The 16,317-nt window shown below is 38.4% G+C and overlaps 1 protein-coding gene across 7 annotated transcripts in view; it reads left to right on the forward strand.

Annotated features, from left to right (window-relative positions):
• Positions 1–16,317, forward strand: part of cdh22 (cadherin 22) — a 175,050-nt gene that overhangs the window by 47,730 nt on the left and 111,003 nt on the right. For all 7 annotated transcript variants that reach the window (XM_058055931.2, XM_078798336.1, XM_078798338.1 and 4 more), the window contains one exon: positions 5,591–5,688. The gene's annotated coding sequence lies outside the window, so the exon portion shown is untranslated. The remainder of the gene's footprint in view (positions 1–5,590; positions 5,689–16,317) is intronic.

A 16,317-nucleotide genomic window follows, 5' to 3' on the forward strand; every position in this document is an offset into this window, starting at 1 on the left:
ACAAAACACAGTCCTCCAATTTATTCAGTTTTTGAAGCAAACAAGGACATGGTTGGCGGCCTCATGACAGAATATGTGACATAACTCAAATATTCCCCGCACATTCGTGATTCGCCATTCATGGCCACACTTTTATACAGATCTTTGATCACTGCACTGTGATGGGGTGTAAAGCCTCGTTGGGAAGTATCAAACACATTGGGCTCAAATATTACTTGAACATTTCTACTGAGGTAGCAGCTCTAATATCAGGGGGTAGGCCGTTACTGAATAAAACGCTCTAGAGTCCACATACTCAGTATTGTCAGAAGACCGGCATGTTGTGAGCGGAGGTCAATAATAATAAGTAATGTACAGTAATATGTACACCATTTAAATTATGAACAGAAGAGGGCTAAGCACTGATCCTTGTGGAACACTGAAAGTACTCAGAAGTCACATTATCATAAATTACACAATGCGTCCGATCCCTGAGACAAGACCCAAGCTAAGAAAGTGCCGGACCAGTAACACCAATATGCGTTTGAAAGTATCTGGGATATAGTAATAATAATATTGGTTTCATGAAGAAGAAGGCTATTGTTTGTCACTTTTGCAAGTGGTTCACTTTAAAAGCAGACTGAAGAGGTTCAAGTAAATTACTTGAGGCCATGTGATCATTAAGTTGTTGAGCTACAATTTTTCCAATGATTTTTTAAAATAAATGGGTGGTTAGACACCGGCCTATAATTATTCTCAGGGTCAAAGTTTTTTTTTTTTTGGAGTATAGGTCAAATTACCGCAGTCATGGAAGCTGCAGGCACAATGCCGGAGGAAAGTGATAAATTTATAATATATAAGGTTGAAGGACCTAAAATTGGGAAAAATGTCTTTGGACATCCATGTGTTTAGCTGAAGCAGCCGGCTGAATTTCTTTATCCTCCTGTTGATGTTTGGGTCCACTGATGAAAATTGGTCAAGTTTCTCAAATAGATCATTCAAGTCTTTTTTTTAAGACGGTTGCTTTCTGACATCTACTTGCACCTACATGGGCAATCAGATGTTTCAGCCCTTGGTGTTTTGCCAGTTCCTGAGGTAACAGTTTTATGACGTCAGAGACCGTGGCACTTGTATAGCTGTTATTTTTATATGTATGTTAGACATGGCGCCATCTCCAAGCACCAGGGCATTTTTGACCTTGACATAGTTTTTCTGTCTGTCTGCCACTTTGTTCTGACTTCATGATGATGGTGTTCTCATTGTTTGTTATAAACAGTCACAGTTGGCTCCGACAGTGGGAAAAATCTTTTAGGTAGCTTTATTTCGGGTGCACCAAGTCTATTATGAGAGTCTGTAGTGCACAAATTTCTTGCCAATATATCAGACAGCTTTCACGAGAACACTTTGTTCGGATTACCCTTCTGGGCATGTCGAGAGAGTTGTAGTCGCTGGCTTGTCAGATATGTTTGAACAATTTAAAAAAAAGTATTGGTTCACTTAAAAGAAAATGGCTTAAATTATCTCCAAGACTTGGGGACAAAGTTGGATGATTTAAAAGAGGAAAAAAAAGAAATAAGCGAGCAAACAAAGACACGCCTGCACTCGACAGAAGCAGGAACAGGCATGCCACTGTTTCTTTCCTCCATCATTTTTCAAGTAGTAAAATCGGTTACATAACGGACCTGTGACCTTCGCTTTCCCGATATGCAGCTCAGTGTTGAAGTGGGGTTACGATGCATCAACCATCGTTTTGCTTACACTCCAGCTTTGAGAAGATGGGCCGCGAGCCTTGTTCATTACTGAAGTCTGGGGGAAAAAATTAAATAAATAAGATGTGAGGACTAAAGGATGGACATGAAGTGGGAGGAGAGTAGGATAAGACGGCACAGAAATGAGAATTATACCAAGGGCTGGAGGGAAGGAGGGGACAGATAGGACAGAAAGGATGCTGAGGGAGGGGGGGTAGAGGCTGGATAGAAATAATGAGGGACGGAAGGGAAGTAGGGATAAGGGAGGGAGCAAAGAGGGGGCCGAGGAGGCGCTTGGCCTGGGGGATTGCTGTGCGTTTATCCTCTTCTGCAGCCGCCTTGTGAAGCTCTACCTCCGGAAAGACTTCTAAACCAGGGTGGTTGCTGCTCGCCGCTGATCTGTTAATACTCAAAACATACACTGGGATTCGCCACCACTCTCTTGGGAAGCGGAGCTTGAGTGTGTCGGATTCGCGCACCAAATATCATATCTCCATCTCTGCAGGACCTTATCCAGGCTCTGCGGCCCCAAGTCAGGTGCAGACATGAAGTTAATGCTGTGATTGAACAGATAAGATTTGGACTATAATGCTCCAAAGATATTGTTATAAGATTTACACTGTGTGTTAGCGCTCTGTATAAATAAAGCTATGCCTGCCTGCTGGGAATTGGTGCAAAAGTCCCTTAGAGCCCCCCTGTATGAAGAAATAAGACTGTATGGAATTCCTAGAAGGTCATGTTGTGCTCTCCAGAGGCACCCAAATGATTAATTCAACTAAAGGAAACACCTAAAGGCAAATAAAGATGAAAGATATGGAAGATATTTTTTCTCTTTTTATGTCTTAGGAGGTAACATATTAAAAAATCCCAGAGACTCGCTTCCTGTCAGTTTACCTTTTGAAAGAGACTATTTAATATGTGACAGCGAGGGGTGTGACGGTACACACTTAAAAAACCCTTTAAAGTTATGGTTCTTTTTTTTTTTTTGGTGCAGTAAGGGAACAAAATGCAAAACATAAAACTGCTTAGTTTTTATGTAAGAAGTTTTAGTGATTTTTTTTAAATGGAAAAACTACAAAGTTCTGTCAGGTACAGCAATTCTCTGATAAGAATAATTCTCAAAAAGTAAAATGAACTTTAAAAAGGAAATCTGTAATATATTAATATTAGGAAAGTGAAACTGTGAATTATTATTGTATTTTTATTAAATTAAAGGTTTTTTTTTTTACTGGCTGAATTGTTCCTGAAATAGTAATATTGATGCTAATCATTTTTGCTTGCCAATGCTGATATCTGTGAAACTTGGCGTAGTGCTAATTGTTAATATTTTGGCTGCTATTTGGCAACATACTCACCCACCCATGGGGTGTTCTGATTTCTAATAAACATAATATGGTTTCTCAAAGACATGCTAGCATATATGCAATACCGATATTCTCTATGTTTTACGTATAATTGGAAGACAAATGCTCAATAATTTATGAACTGGTTGTACGCTATACCTGGTTTACATGCGATACATACGATGAGTGGAGCTCTCTTGTGCTTTTTTTTCTGGCAGAGTTTTCACTTCTAAAATGTTGATTTGGGGTGACAAGCCATTTATTTAAGGGGGTGTTGTCCCCAACCACCCCAGTGTAGACTCGGCCCGGGTTGGCATCACACTTTCAGCTGCCATCAAGTTGAGTTCCCATTATACTTGATGTCTCAGATGTGATGGGGTAATTAATAAAAAAAAATACATAGTGGTTGCTGTCATTGCTTTTTCCAGTGAAATGTGCGAGACACTCTGAAACTTCCTCCTGTGAGGTTTTGGTGACGTGCCTGCACTGTGCGCCTGTCAGCCAATTTACCTTTATGCAGGCTGCGCTTCGAGTGCGCCCCGAATAGACCAGGTCGTAGCTACCGAGCTTTTTCCGCACCTTTGGCGTGCTGTTTTGCCACGAAATTGCCACTGCACCACGGCCATCTCGGCGCAGTCCAGTCTACCAAATTGGCTGAGCACAGTGGTGCACTGGACCAAATTACTACTGTGTGGGCTGCGCCACGCTCCGCCACGCTGCACCACAAAATTAGAACCCCAATCTGTCTTAACAGCAAAAATATTTTAGTGCAGCATTTCTCTCTACAAATGTGTCTTCTTCACAGACACTTTTATTTTAACATTCCTGTACACAAATTAGTTAATTTGACGTTATGTGCACCACTCTTATTTTGAAGGCCGGGTGTTTCATGTGCATTAAAATCAGCTCTTATTTTGAAGGATGAAAGCCTGTTGTGGTGTGTTGAAATGTGGAAACTATTGCTAAGTGAGATAGATATTAGAATTTAGAATTTAACAGTATATTCCATTTTTATTGGCAATTTTCTCAGTTGTCACATCATAGGGCCTTTTTCCATTATCAGTACTGTAAAACCAGAAATGTATCCACACTTTTGACCGGTAGGGTGCCAGTGCATCTTTCTAGGGATCGACCGATATGTTTTTTTTTTTTCGGCCAATGCCGATTTTTTTCCATGAACCTTAGCCGATGGCCGATTTTGCTTGGGCAGATATTTGTGGCCGATACTGCTTTTGCTTCCTCAATTTATATGAAAAAATGACAATGATAACAAATATTACAGGTCTCAAGTTTAGACAAATATTTATTGAAATGTAAACACTGAACACAGTAGGATTCAGCTTTCTTAAACACACATTTAAACATTTTTATCAATTTTAAAAGGAGTAATTATTCAACCATGTGCAAAACATTTCATTTAAGTTTTATCTAGTGTCGATGTGATGACTGCTCCTCCGCAGTGTGATGCGACACCGATTCATGTAAACAACGCAAATATCGGCCTGATATATTGGCCGGCCGATGTATCGGTCGAACGTTAGTTTTCCCCATCATGACTTTCCCGCCTCTCCTGTATGTAATTCGAAAGTCAGCGGACACAAATCTATAATTTATCAGGAGATAAAATATTGCAATCTATCACCATATTGAGTAACACTACTACTGACAAGCATATGTGTAAAAAACATGGTGATTTGGCTAAACACCTTCAAGTTACAGTGAGAGCTGTTTGAGAAATTTCAAGTCAATCTCACTTACTGGTGTCAAACTTAGTACGTCCAACAGTAGGGGTGAATGATTACACAAATGTTCACAATTTTGTGTGTAAGAGTTTAGGAATAGAAGAATCAAACATTGCTTGTACCAACACAAATGTGTTTGCGTTTGATGGCCTCATGCTGTGACTTCTGTACGTTAGCGCTGGCACTACGCAACTCTACATCTGTCCTGCTTTTACAGTACATGACCTCCATTCCGGTAGAGAGAGAGAGAGGGATTGTAAATAATGTTCCGCTGAATTAAGCAGGCTAAATCCTAAAGCTTCATCTTGCTGACAGACTCTGTGGTTTGTAATCTGGATTCACAAGTTTTTTTTTTTTGTAAATGTATATAATGACGTCATGATGGGGACAAAGTTGAGCATGACGGTAATTACCTGAGTTCAACGGCCTGACATTGTAAGTTTGAGGGTTTGCAGGTGCAGCACAAGTAATTAAAAGTATAGTACCTCCTCTTCTTCTTCTTCTATCCCGTGATCCTACTCCTACTCCTACCTCAGTCTGGTTCTCTCCACACAGAGCAAGGTTATCATTTTGTATTTTATTTTATTTTTCTTCCCACCACCACCTCTTTCACAGGCACCATTTTTCTCCATGTTCCATTAGCAAATTGCCAAAGCTCGCATCTCTCTTCCCCACGTGTCCACTAACCCCTCCATTAGGAACCTAACAGGGGAATGTATTCATTTAAAAGCAGGAAAAACAATAAACTTCCCTCTGGGGTCTCTTTTTGACTTTGCAGAAGCGAGAGACGACGGAGGAGGAGGTGGAGGAGGAGGCGGAGAAGGACTGAGGATTCGTCTTTGGAGCATGGCGCTTAGGTCATCAGGCTGAGCCATGGTGAGTCTTTTATTTGTGTAATCCTGGCTGGCGGGTCGGAAGTTCTGCTTGACCAGCACACGGCTGACTTTGTTCCGATGTCACAAGCCAAGATAAGATAATCCCATCCATCTTCTGGAGAGCAAAATGGGAAAATACAAGCTGCTTTACTGGACACACCCTCTGACCTTGAACGCACCGCTGATTCTTCACCAAACTTCCTTGAACTTTGAACTTTATAGGGACTGTTTTTGTATAATAGCCATTAACCACTGAGGTATATTTAGCCTCATAGGTCAAATAAATCCGCAGTTCAACATGTCCAATGCCATTAAGATCACACAATTCAGAATTCAACCAATATTTTATGCTAAACGATGCATAAGTCGTCTAAAGCTTAAGGGTTAAAACTGGTACCATGCCAACAAATTTTTCACCAATATAATCAGTATTTACAATTTTCACATTTGCGACATAATTGTGCGCAGTCTATTGTGGAGTTTCATCATCACCTTTTTGTTTCTCTCGCACAAAAAAACTACATAAAATATGTATAAATACTTCTAAGTGAGTGGTCGGGTAAAAAACAAACAAACATATGTCTTTAGTAGTGAATAAGTTGCGAGGAAAAATAATTTACAAGAATAACGTAATTTTACAATAAAAATAATGTAATTTTACAATGAAAAATAATGTCATTTTAGCAGTAGCCTAGAGTTTAAATTAAAAGAATTTTTATTTAAAATATATATTTTTAATATTATTTTTAAATTCTTGTTTGTTATCTATATTTTTATACAAAGTTCTATTTACTGTAGGGATTGTTTTTGTATAATAGCCATTAACCATTGAGGTATATTTAGCTTCATAGGTCAAATAAATCCGCTGTTCAACATTTCCAATGCCATTCAGATCACACAATTCAGAATTCAACCAAAATTTTATGCTAAACGATGCATCTGAAGCCGTCTAAAGCTTAGGGGTTAAAACTGGTACCATGCCAACTGGAGATAATGTGATGCTGAGACACACAGGGTACTTTTAGTGTGCTTAATTTCTTTTTAGGCATTCATCATTGACGTTGAGACAGTACTTAAAGTCCTCTCAGTACTTTACCTTTTGGTCGGGGTGACAAGATTTCTCGTTCAGAAAAGACAACAATGGAGTTGAACGTCCGTAGCTACAAGGGCTGCATTGTGCACGTGTTAAGAAACACTTTAGGATGGTTAACTTCTTTTTATAATTGTGTGACAGTTAATGTTTGAAAAAAAAAAAAATATGCATGACACGCATCTGTCACGTGACTCACCTGAACTAACCCTTGTGATTGGTCATTTGAAATAGTATTTGTCAGTATTTGTGTTCCTACCACACTTACAATTAACATGGTTGTAAAATATTTGTAGTTCCCATATTTAAAGTGCATTAGTGGTGTTCGGGAGATTAATCTAAAATAAATGTTTTTTGAACAAACAAATTTAAATTGTGCTTTGGCAATGTGCTGGGGTTTTGTTGGGGTGTCCAATGTTCCCACTCTTCTTTTGTTGTTTTGTCTTATGTAAGATTCTGTGATTATACGTATGTGTGGAAAAAAAAATCACTTTTTTGGTAACTGCTCTGGCGTGGAGAAGGGATAGGATTTATGTATATATGTGTGTGTGTGTGTGTATGTGTAAGTATATAAATAGATATTGTAAGTGTATTGTAAGTGTATATGTGAGAAACATAGTATGCATGTCTGAAATAAATTAAGAAGAAGAAATAAAACGATAAATAAAAAAAAAATAATGTCATCCCTAAATAGTAATCAATATATTTAACTATGTTTACACAAAAGCCGTCCATGTACTCTTTACTACTGAGCTTTGCCTTCCTGAGAGTGTTTGTGTGTATGCGTGTGTCTACTTCAATTCCTCCGGATTACCCCACATCCCCAAAAAGCCCTGACTCATCAGTATCAGGTCTCCCCAAGTCTTAATAAGGCTCGTCCTGTGTCAGGTCCCCCGGATACCACGGTTAATATCAAACTGGGGGAGATCCAATCATAGAGATTAAGTGTGTTTGAATATATTTACACCATCTGCCATCAGATTTAATTGAATGTGCCGCACGCTATAATTTGATATATCCGTATATAATGTGGGTGTCGCTCATATCACGCAACAAAAATAGAAGAGTCTTGCAGGGATTAGCTATAACCACTGAACTTGTTATGTTGATAAGGTCTGCTCTCGATGAAGGTGATGAAATGCTTCTCTTCCCAGTGAGCGTATTATACTGTATGGAATGAATACATACAAGTCATTAAAAATAGGGAGGGCTGCATCAACTTTTCTCATTGAATATTTATTATGTTTTGTTTATTGACGCTATATATGTTTCATATATAAGTGTGGCATGCTTTTGTTCCCAGTGGTCAATTATGCTGATTCTGTATAATGCCCCAAGTAATCACACAGCAGCTTAATACAGTATAATGTGTACTTTAATGTATGGAGTATATTGTTTATAATATTTTGCAAGAAAATAGTAGTTAGCAAGTGGTTTGATTGTATTGGCAGTACCTGCGTGATTAAAGCAAAGTCATGTTTTCAATGATATGGATATGATATGGAGCTGGAGCCTATCCCAGCTGTCTTCGGGCGAGATGTGGGGTATACCCCGGACTGGTCGCTAGCCAATCACAGGGCACATATACATAGATGCCAATGCCAAGAGTTTTGCCAAAATGTCGATGCCACAACATAAACGACACAAGAAATGTTGTTTTACATGAAAACAACCATTTTTTTCACCAATATAATCCGTATTTACAATTCTCACATTTGCAACTGAATTGTGCGCATACACATGCATGCGTGTGATGCACTTTTGCTACCTTGTGGCTGTTTTTTTCAGCTTAAACCTGTGCAAAATGTGCTGTAGTCTATTGTGGAGTTGCATCATCACCTTTTCTGTGCCTCTTGCACAAAAAAACTACATAAAATATGTATAAATGCTTCTAAGTGAGTGGTCAGGTTAAAAAAAATGTGTAAATATGCGAATAAGTTAGGAGGAAAAATAATTAACGATAATTAACAATAACGTCATATTACAATGACAAAAAATGTCATTTTATCAGTAGCCTAGAGTTTCAAAATAATAATAAAATAATATAATAAAAATAATATATTTTTTTATTCTGAGAAAAAAAAACATGATAAAAATAATATATAATATTATACCATTAGAATGCAATTTCATCTTTCACTTTGTAAACTTGGAATTGACATTTGTGACATGTATTTTGTCACCGCTTGCATTTTAACAAATTTTCAAAACATTTGACTGACATTATAAATGCTGACTTTTCAAATGTGTCGTTGGTATGACAATAAATAATCTGTGATACAGTATGATGCAGTACAACGTTAAATTCTGAAGAGGGTAAGAATTCACAATTAGACAACATAAACGTAAATGGTACACATCATAGCGACAATGCAAATCTGTACAGGCTCATACAAACACCAAACATCGAACAACGGAAGTAATAGTATTGACACTAAAACTAAAGTAAACATCCTAAAATCTCGCAGAGAGTTGAGCGTCTGGTCACGAGCATGTCACTGGTACACGGCCAGGATGAGGCATTACATGAGCTAAATCCTCCAGCACTGATCAAAACCAACCTTACAACACACAACATACTCAAGGCCGTACAAACACACACACACAAGCCTTAATTACAAAAAGTTGAGCAATAGCAACAATGGCTTTGACCTGTGTGTGGCAACTTGCTGTGCAGATGACAGTTGTCTCATCTTTTAAAAGAAAACATTTAGATTTGCTGGCCCTATAAATATGCTGATGATGTTGTGAGCAAACCATCCCATTTAAAGGTCAAACTTAAATAAATCATTAAATATTTACAGGAAGTGTAAGTGCATTTTTTACAGCATTATAATTTAAAAATATGCTCATATTAAAACATTTTTGGATGAGAGAAGCACTTGTGTCCCCACTGAGGTTGAACAAGTAACGATTTGGATTAACTTCACTTCAAATGGAGAATTAAAAAATGTATACACACACACACACACACACACACATGATGTCTGCATGGATGTCTTGTTTGGAGGCTTTTGAGAGGCTTTCACAAATCTCAAATACCCACAGTTGGTCTAGTTTTTTTAAGCGTGGGCTTAAATAAAACTATGTCAATATTTACAGTGTGTGTCGTATGAGAATTAAAGGATGCCACGCATCGACAATCCAAAAAGTAATGGCATTGTGTAACATCATGTTATTGTTCAATCACCACCTAAACTGATGGAACATTGTGCTTCTGAATAAGATGAGTCATTTTATGTAACAATATGAACAAAGACACCAAAGAATTCAGGTCAGACAAGTAAATGTTCTAACAGTGTCAAAGCGCTTTGAGCGCCTTGCAGGTATACAAGTGAATACAAGTGAAAGACCATTTATCTTTTACCCACATGGATCAAATCAATACGAGCAAAAAAAAAAACAGTTAGTGGTTAGTAGTATATCAGAAAAAAAACCCAACATGGTCTAGTATTGCTTTGCAAAGTTAAGACTGATGTTTGTGAATATCTTGTTTTTATTGAAAAATTTAAACATTTTTTTAATGCACAATTATAGTAATCAAGTTACATAGCTGGCCGGAGAGATATTAATTTTGAAACACATCATATTCAGTGTTTCCCAATATTTGAAGTTCAACTAAAAAATACGTGTTACGCGCTAACAATGGATCTGCGCGATCGATCGATAGCACTGCGCCCGAGATGGATCCATTGTTAGCGCAGAAATCGATCGATTTGTGCGGTGTATATATGTGGTATATTACTGCGCCCGAGATGAATGTGTGTAGTTTGTTTAGATGCCAACAGATGGCGGCGTTGAACGTAGTTACTTACAAGAATCAACAAGAAGTCGATGCATGCAAATTTCAAATCTTTGATTAATTGAAAAGCAGTTCACTTTGTTACCGTTGTCGGCGGGGGGGGTGTGACCCCTAACCCTAAACCTAACCTAACCCTAACCCTCTCATTGTATGCAATTAGCAGATCAACGATTGTCATTATATCGTCAGCGCAACGATGGATCCATCTCGGGCGCAGCGCTATCGATCGATCACGCAGATCCATAGTTAGCACGTAATATATGCATATTTCTGCAATCTGCATTATTCTTATTGTTCTGTGTGTATGATGCCACTACAAAAGGGTAACTGTGGTGACTGACATGGATTTCTAGTGATAACAGTTGACGCTGGAACTGATTAATTAACTGAACACTATGTTCCTTAGGGACGATTTGTTGGAAATTTGAATAATTTGTGATTTGGGGGGTTTTAACATTAGAATGGCTAAGACAGGGAATATCTGTACCTAATGAAGTGTAGCTAATCATGAAACATTGGAAAAATAGTGTTCCAAAAGAAGCTAAGGTGTATTAATGTTGTTGCGGCAATCAGCAGTAGCCTAACTCTTTACCTTGCATGCTAATTCCACTAATTTGTCACACGTCTGTTTATGAGCCTGCTGCTTTATGTATGAGCGTACATTCGTTCATGCCTGTGCCTCCATATGTCCCATAATCCATAAGGCTGGCACAGGCCACAACGCTGGGAGAATTGTTGGTGTGTTCAAACAAACAGAAGTTATGTGTTCTTATGTTTAGCATATTACACAAACTAAGGGGAGATTTGGAGTGTGCGTGGCATTCACTCGGGATGAGGAAGCCGCTGTGGAGAAGATTCAAAGGGTCCAATTTTACACCAGCTTACCAGCACGGGGAGTGAAAGGAGGGATGAGCGCTGCCAAGAGACCGCCACTTCCTGCACAAGGGAATCCTTCTGCAGCACGGCTGACCAAGGGTGGAATGATTCTAAATTGGCTTCCATACAAGTGCAGATGAAGAAAATGTCAAATGGGGGGAAAAAAAATGGCTGTCAGTTTAAGGCAGCTCTGTAGTCTGTAGGCTTGTATGTTAGATTCTGCAATTCTATCTGTGACTTGTTGGTTGTCGGATGCAGATTTCAATTCTGTGTTGCTGGTTAAAGTTCAGCAACAGGTCAAAGAAATATGATTAGTTTGGGCTTGACTGAGATTAATCTTTGAAGAACGTATTTGATCTATCTGTATCTGTCTGTCTATAATCATCTGTTTAAATCCATCATTGCGGTCACAATTTTGATATACAGTTTAAGATGCATGCATGGATGGATGGATGGATGGACGGACAGACTGATTGATTGTTGGCAGTCCGGTCCAGTTTATTATTATTATTTATTATATTTATTATTTATCCAGATGCACTCCCAGGTATATATACGTTTTTTTTTTATGGGGGACGTTATTATGCTTTTTCCACTTTTCTGACCTATAAATGCTGTTAGAATATTGTATTCTCGTGTTTAACAATGCCAAAATTTCAAATAATGAGGTTTGTGCATTTGTAAGTGAGCCGTGAAAGTAGCTAGGGATGGCTCTGAACGCTCGATTTATGTTAAAGTTGGCTACATTTTCTTTTAACGACTCCAAAAAGCTCCACAGTTCAGTCTTTAAATGATTTCTAATGAATTAGAATGAATTAGGCCTCTGCACTTCTCTTAATTGGATTCTCTTGTTGTAACTAGTGTAATTTGAAACATATTTTATATGGTTTATAAGGTGTGTCATGTTTTGTGACCATTTGAAAGAGGAGGCTCTTTTCAGGTTAAAGGTTGTTGACCCCTGACCTATGAGCTACTGTTTGGAAACCTCTAACTTACCGTGTATGAACACAAAGAGTGGCAACGTAGACTGTTGAGCTCAGGAGAAGCCAGACATCAGGTTGCTGCATCTGCCTTGCCCGAGGTAGAGCACTCATTGTCGGAAACACATTGTCAGAAGCACTGCTGGTTCTTTGGAGCTCAGGAGAACCGACCCATTAGGGTGCTGCATCCACCTTGCCTGCTCGAGGAGGAGCACTCATTGTCGGACACACTTTGTCGGAGGCACCGATGGTTCTGTGGAGCTTGTGAGGGCGCCACATTTACAAAGAGTTTAGTCCTGTTTGTTGGGGCACACAGGCATCAGACTTGACCGCGGGAACAAAAGGCAGGTTTGAATGATCTCAAAACGGGCACAATAACGTCACGTCCTGTCCTCCACAGGTCCGGAACACATTTATTGTGTTCAAGCCAGGTCTTATTTATGTCTTAAATGGCTTATTTTGTATCTGTCTACTATATCGGGTAATACAAGTGTAAAGGTATCAATATGAGTGTTATTTAATGTCTACAGGCCTATGGTAATGTTAAAAATGTATTTAGAAGGAGTCCTACTTGCACTTAAATGCACTTACTGTATTGCGATCGGGTTTGGAACTAATTAACTAATTAATGACAGATTACTGTACTAACTTTTTAACTAGCAAGGTATTTTTTTATTGTGTTTGACCAATTTGCTTATTCTAAGTAATATAAACTAAAAATCTGGCATATATTTAAAATAAGCAATATAATCTAGAAACAAAACATGAACATTTCACTTGCTAGGTGAAACAGATGAAACAAGTACATTGCTTATTTTAAGTACATGCTTGAGTATTTGCTTAGGAAAAGCAAATTAGTCTAACAAAGTGCGTTTAAAAAAAAAAAACACAAAAACAAAACAACATAAAACCACATAAAAGCCCAGGAGCTTACACCACTTCAGTCAATAACAGCAGCATAGATACAGCGGCAACACTTGGAGAACAATATTCTCTCTCCTTGGGATGGCTGTGTGTTCCAGCAAAAAGATGTGTGCTCCAGTCCTCAGGTGAAAACCGCTGACAACAATTGAGCATCTTCTTGAGTCTTTGTAGCGAAAGTGAGAACTAGATATCCGGTCTTCCATCTGTGAGTGACGCTGACATGAACGGCTCACGAGGCGTCGTTTTAGCCAAACACTTTTGGGTTTTTGAAGGGTTTCTTTTAGGGCTTTACCGTCAAAATATGTATTTCCCATGATGTACATTATTAACTAGCTCATATTAACTTGTTTTTCTCATGCTAGGATGCACAGAAAAAAGGAACATAAGGATTGTGGAGGATGGGCAATATTTAAAAAGGTACAGTTCCTCTTTAATTTCACATTGATTTAGTGAAGGGCTTATTACAGATACCATACTAAGTAAAACAGAGCTTTGTTTTTACAGATTGTTTGGGAAATGATTAATACACTAACATCAATTATTAAATCAAACAACATAATATTTATTTTATGCAAAAATAGATGATGCTGATCAGTACAGTATGTATACAAAATAAAATTATACATGCATACTTGGCCAGCAAGAATACATATGTAATAAATATATTGATAGTCTTACTGTTTTGAAATCATATTTGGTATCAACACGGAAAAAATGCACATATTTTGCATGGGCCTGCTACCTATTTGCCTTCTAAGCAATTTTTTTTAACAATTTACTTTTTTAAATGTAAATGCTAACACCTAACAAAATAGTGCTAAGTACCAAAAGTGACGTTCTATCAGGATTTTTCATCATGCGATGCATGATGAAAATGTATGTAATTTAATATAGGCGTATTGGCCAAAATTGGATCATAATTAGATCCCCCATGTAATTCGTGATTAGACACACACCTCACCCTAATGTGGAAATGAATCGGTCCCAGTATCGATACCCTTGATATTGATAGCATCAATATTTTTGGTATCAATCTTCCCATTACAAGAATTCAACCCAATTCAGGTCCAAAAAGAGAAACAATGGAATAGAGTAGCTTATGTGAACAGATAAGCATAAATGAAAAGTATGAATGTGTGTATTTGTCTTCCAAGATTGCCATATAGGTGCCCAGTAACAGTATCAGTGACCATAACCCAGTGACTTCTGCAATTATGTTTTGTCTAACATCATAGAGCACATATGAACACAGAGATGGATGCCTCTGGAAACACAATAAAAACACATCTCACTATAAGACCCTGGCAGCTTTAAAGCGCGTCTCTAGCAGATGGAAGAGCTGTATACATCACATTTGCGGAAAAGTGTGTATCGCCGAGATTGAAGCAAGTTGCACTCTAATCACTTGGCAGGTGGTTGGCAGGGAGGCAATCTCCGTGTTCAATCCAGCCACCGTTGTCTGAATTTACCTGTTAGCTCCTAAGCGCTAACATATGCTGCTTTGTTGTTTTTTTCACTACTAAAAGCAGCAGTGCACCCCCCACCCTCCCAGACAGATGTAATTTAAATACGTTTAATTGAGTTAGTGCCAATCACGACTCGTCAAACAACATACTATACCTGAGGTGGATGATTTTTTGATGTGCGTATTATTATGATATTGTGATACTATATATGCGATAATTTTCTTATTTTTGTGAATATTTCTCTTTCTTGGCTTTGCTGTACATCAAACCTGACCTGATGTTACAGCCAAGACGGTGGCAGCTCAGAAAACCTGCTGGGGGGGGAGCATTTGAAAATCATAACTTCATTTCACACTTAAACATAAGTGTACAAGAATCATGAAATTAAAATTAATAAATTATTATTCATTCATTCATTTTCTACCGCTTATCCTCACAAGGGTTGCGGGGGTGCTGGAGCCTATCCCAGCTGTCTTCAGGCGAGAGGCGGGGTACACCCTGGACTGGTCGCCAGCCAATCACAGGGCACATATAGACAAACAACCATTCACACTCACATTCATACCTATGGACAATTTGGAGTCGCCAATTAACCTAGCATGTTTTTGGAATGTGGGAGGAAACCGGAGTACCCGGAGAAAACCAGGGAGAACATGCAAATTCCACACAGAAATGGCCGAGGGTGGAATTGAACCCTGGTCTCCTAGCTGTGAGGTCTGCATGCTAACCACTCACTGCCGTGCAGCCCCAACAAATTATTAATTAATCAAAACTTATAAAGATGCATTTAAAAGCTAAAAGGCCTACTTTTGGCATAATTAAAATGTAAAAAAAAAAAAAAAAAATGTAATTAAAATTAAAATGTTGTGAACCGTCCTGCATGATATAGCCTACATGAAAACACAAAATGTTCAGGTATTCAACCTTGCTACTTAAGTACTGCAACATTTTCCTTCACTCAACATGAATGTATTTTCTTCTCATTTCCCATAGTTTTTCTTTAAATGTATGCATTTGCATATTTTCTTTCCATTTCACATTGCTTTGCTTTCACTGCTCTTTACCAGTCTTCATCATGTGGATCTGTGACATTCACAAGCAACTGCTTACTTACAAAAGACCTATTATCTGTAGCAATCTTTCACACCATGTTAAACACCCTTTCAGAAGGCTTTTTTATGCTCCGGGATGCGACTTGTGCCTCACCAGTTTTATATATATATATATATATATATATATATATACATATTCATTCATTCATTTTCTACCGCTTTTCCTCACAAGGGTCGCAGGGGTGCTGGAGCCTATCCCAGCTGTCTTCGGGCGAGAGGCGGGGTACACCCTGGACTGGTCGCCAGCCAATCACAGGGCACATATAGACAAACAACCATTCACACTCACATTCATACCTATGGACAATTTGGAGTCGCCAATTAACCTAGCATGTTTTTGAAATGTGGGAGGAAACCGGAGTACCCGGAGAAAACCCACA

The sequence above is a fragment of the Doryrhamphus excisus genome, linkage group LG18 (assembly GCF_037039965.1).
Source record: "Doryrhamphus excisus strain RoL-2023G ecotype Guam linkage group LG18, RoL_Dexc_Guam_v1.1, whole genome shotgun sequence".
In the NCBI taxonomy this organism is placed as follows: Eukaryota; Metazoa; Chordata; class Actinopteri; order Syngnathiformes; family Syngnathidae; genus Doryrhamphus; species Doryrhamphus excisus.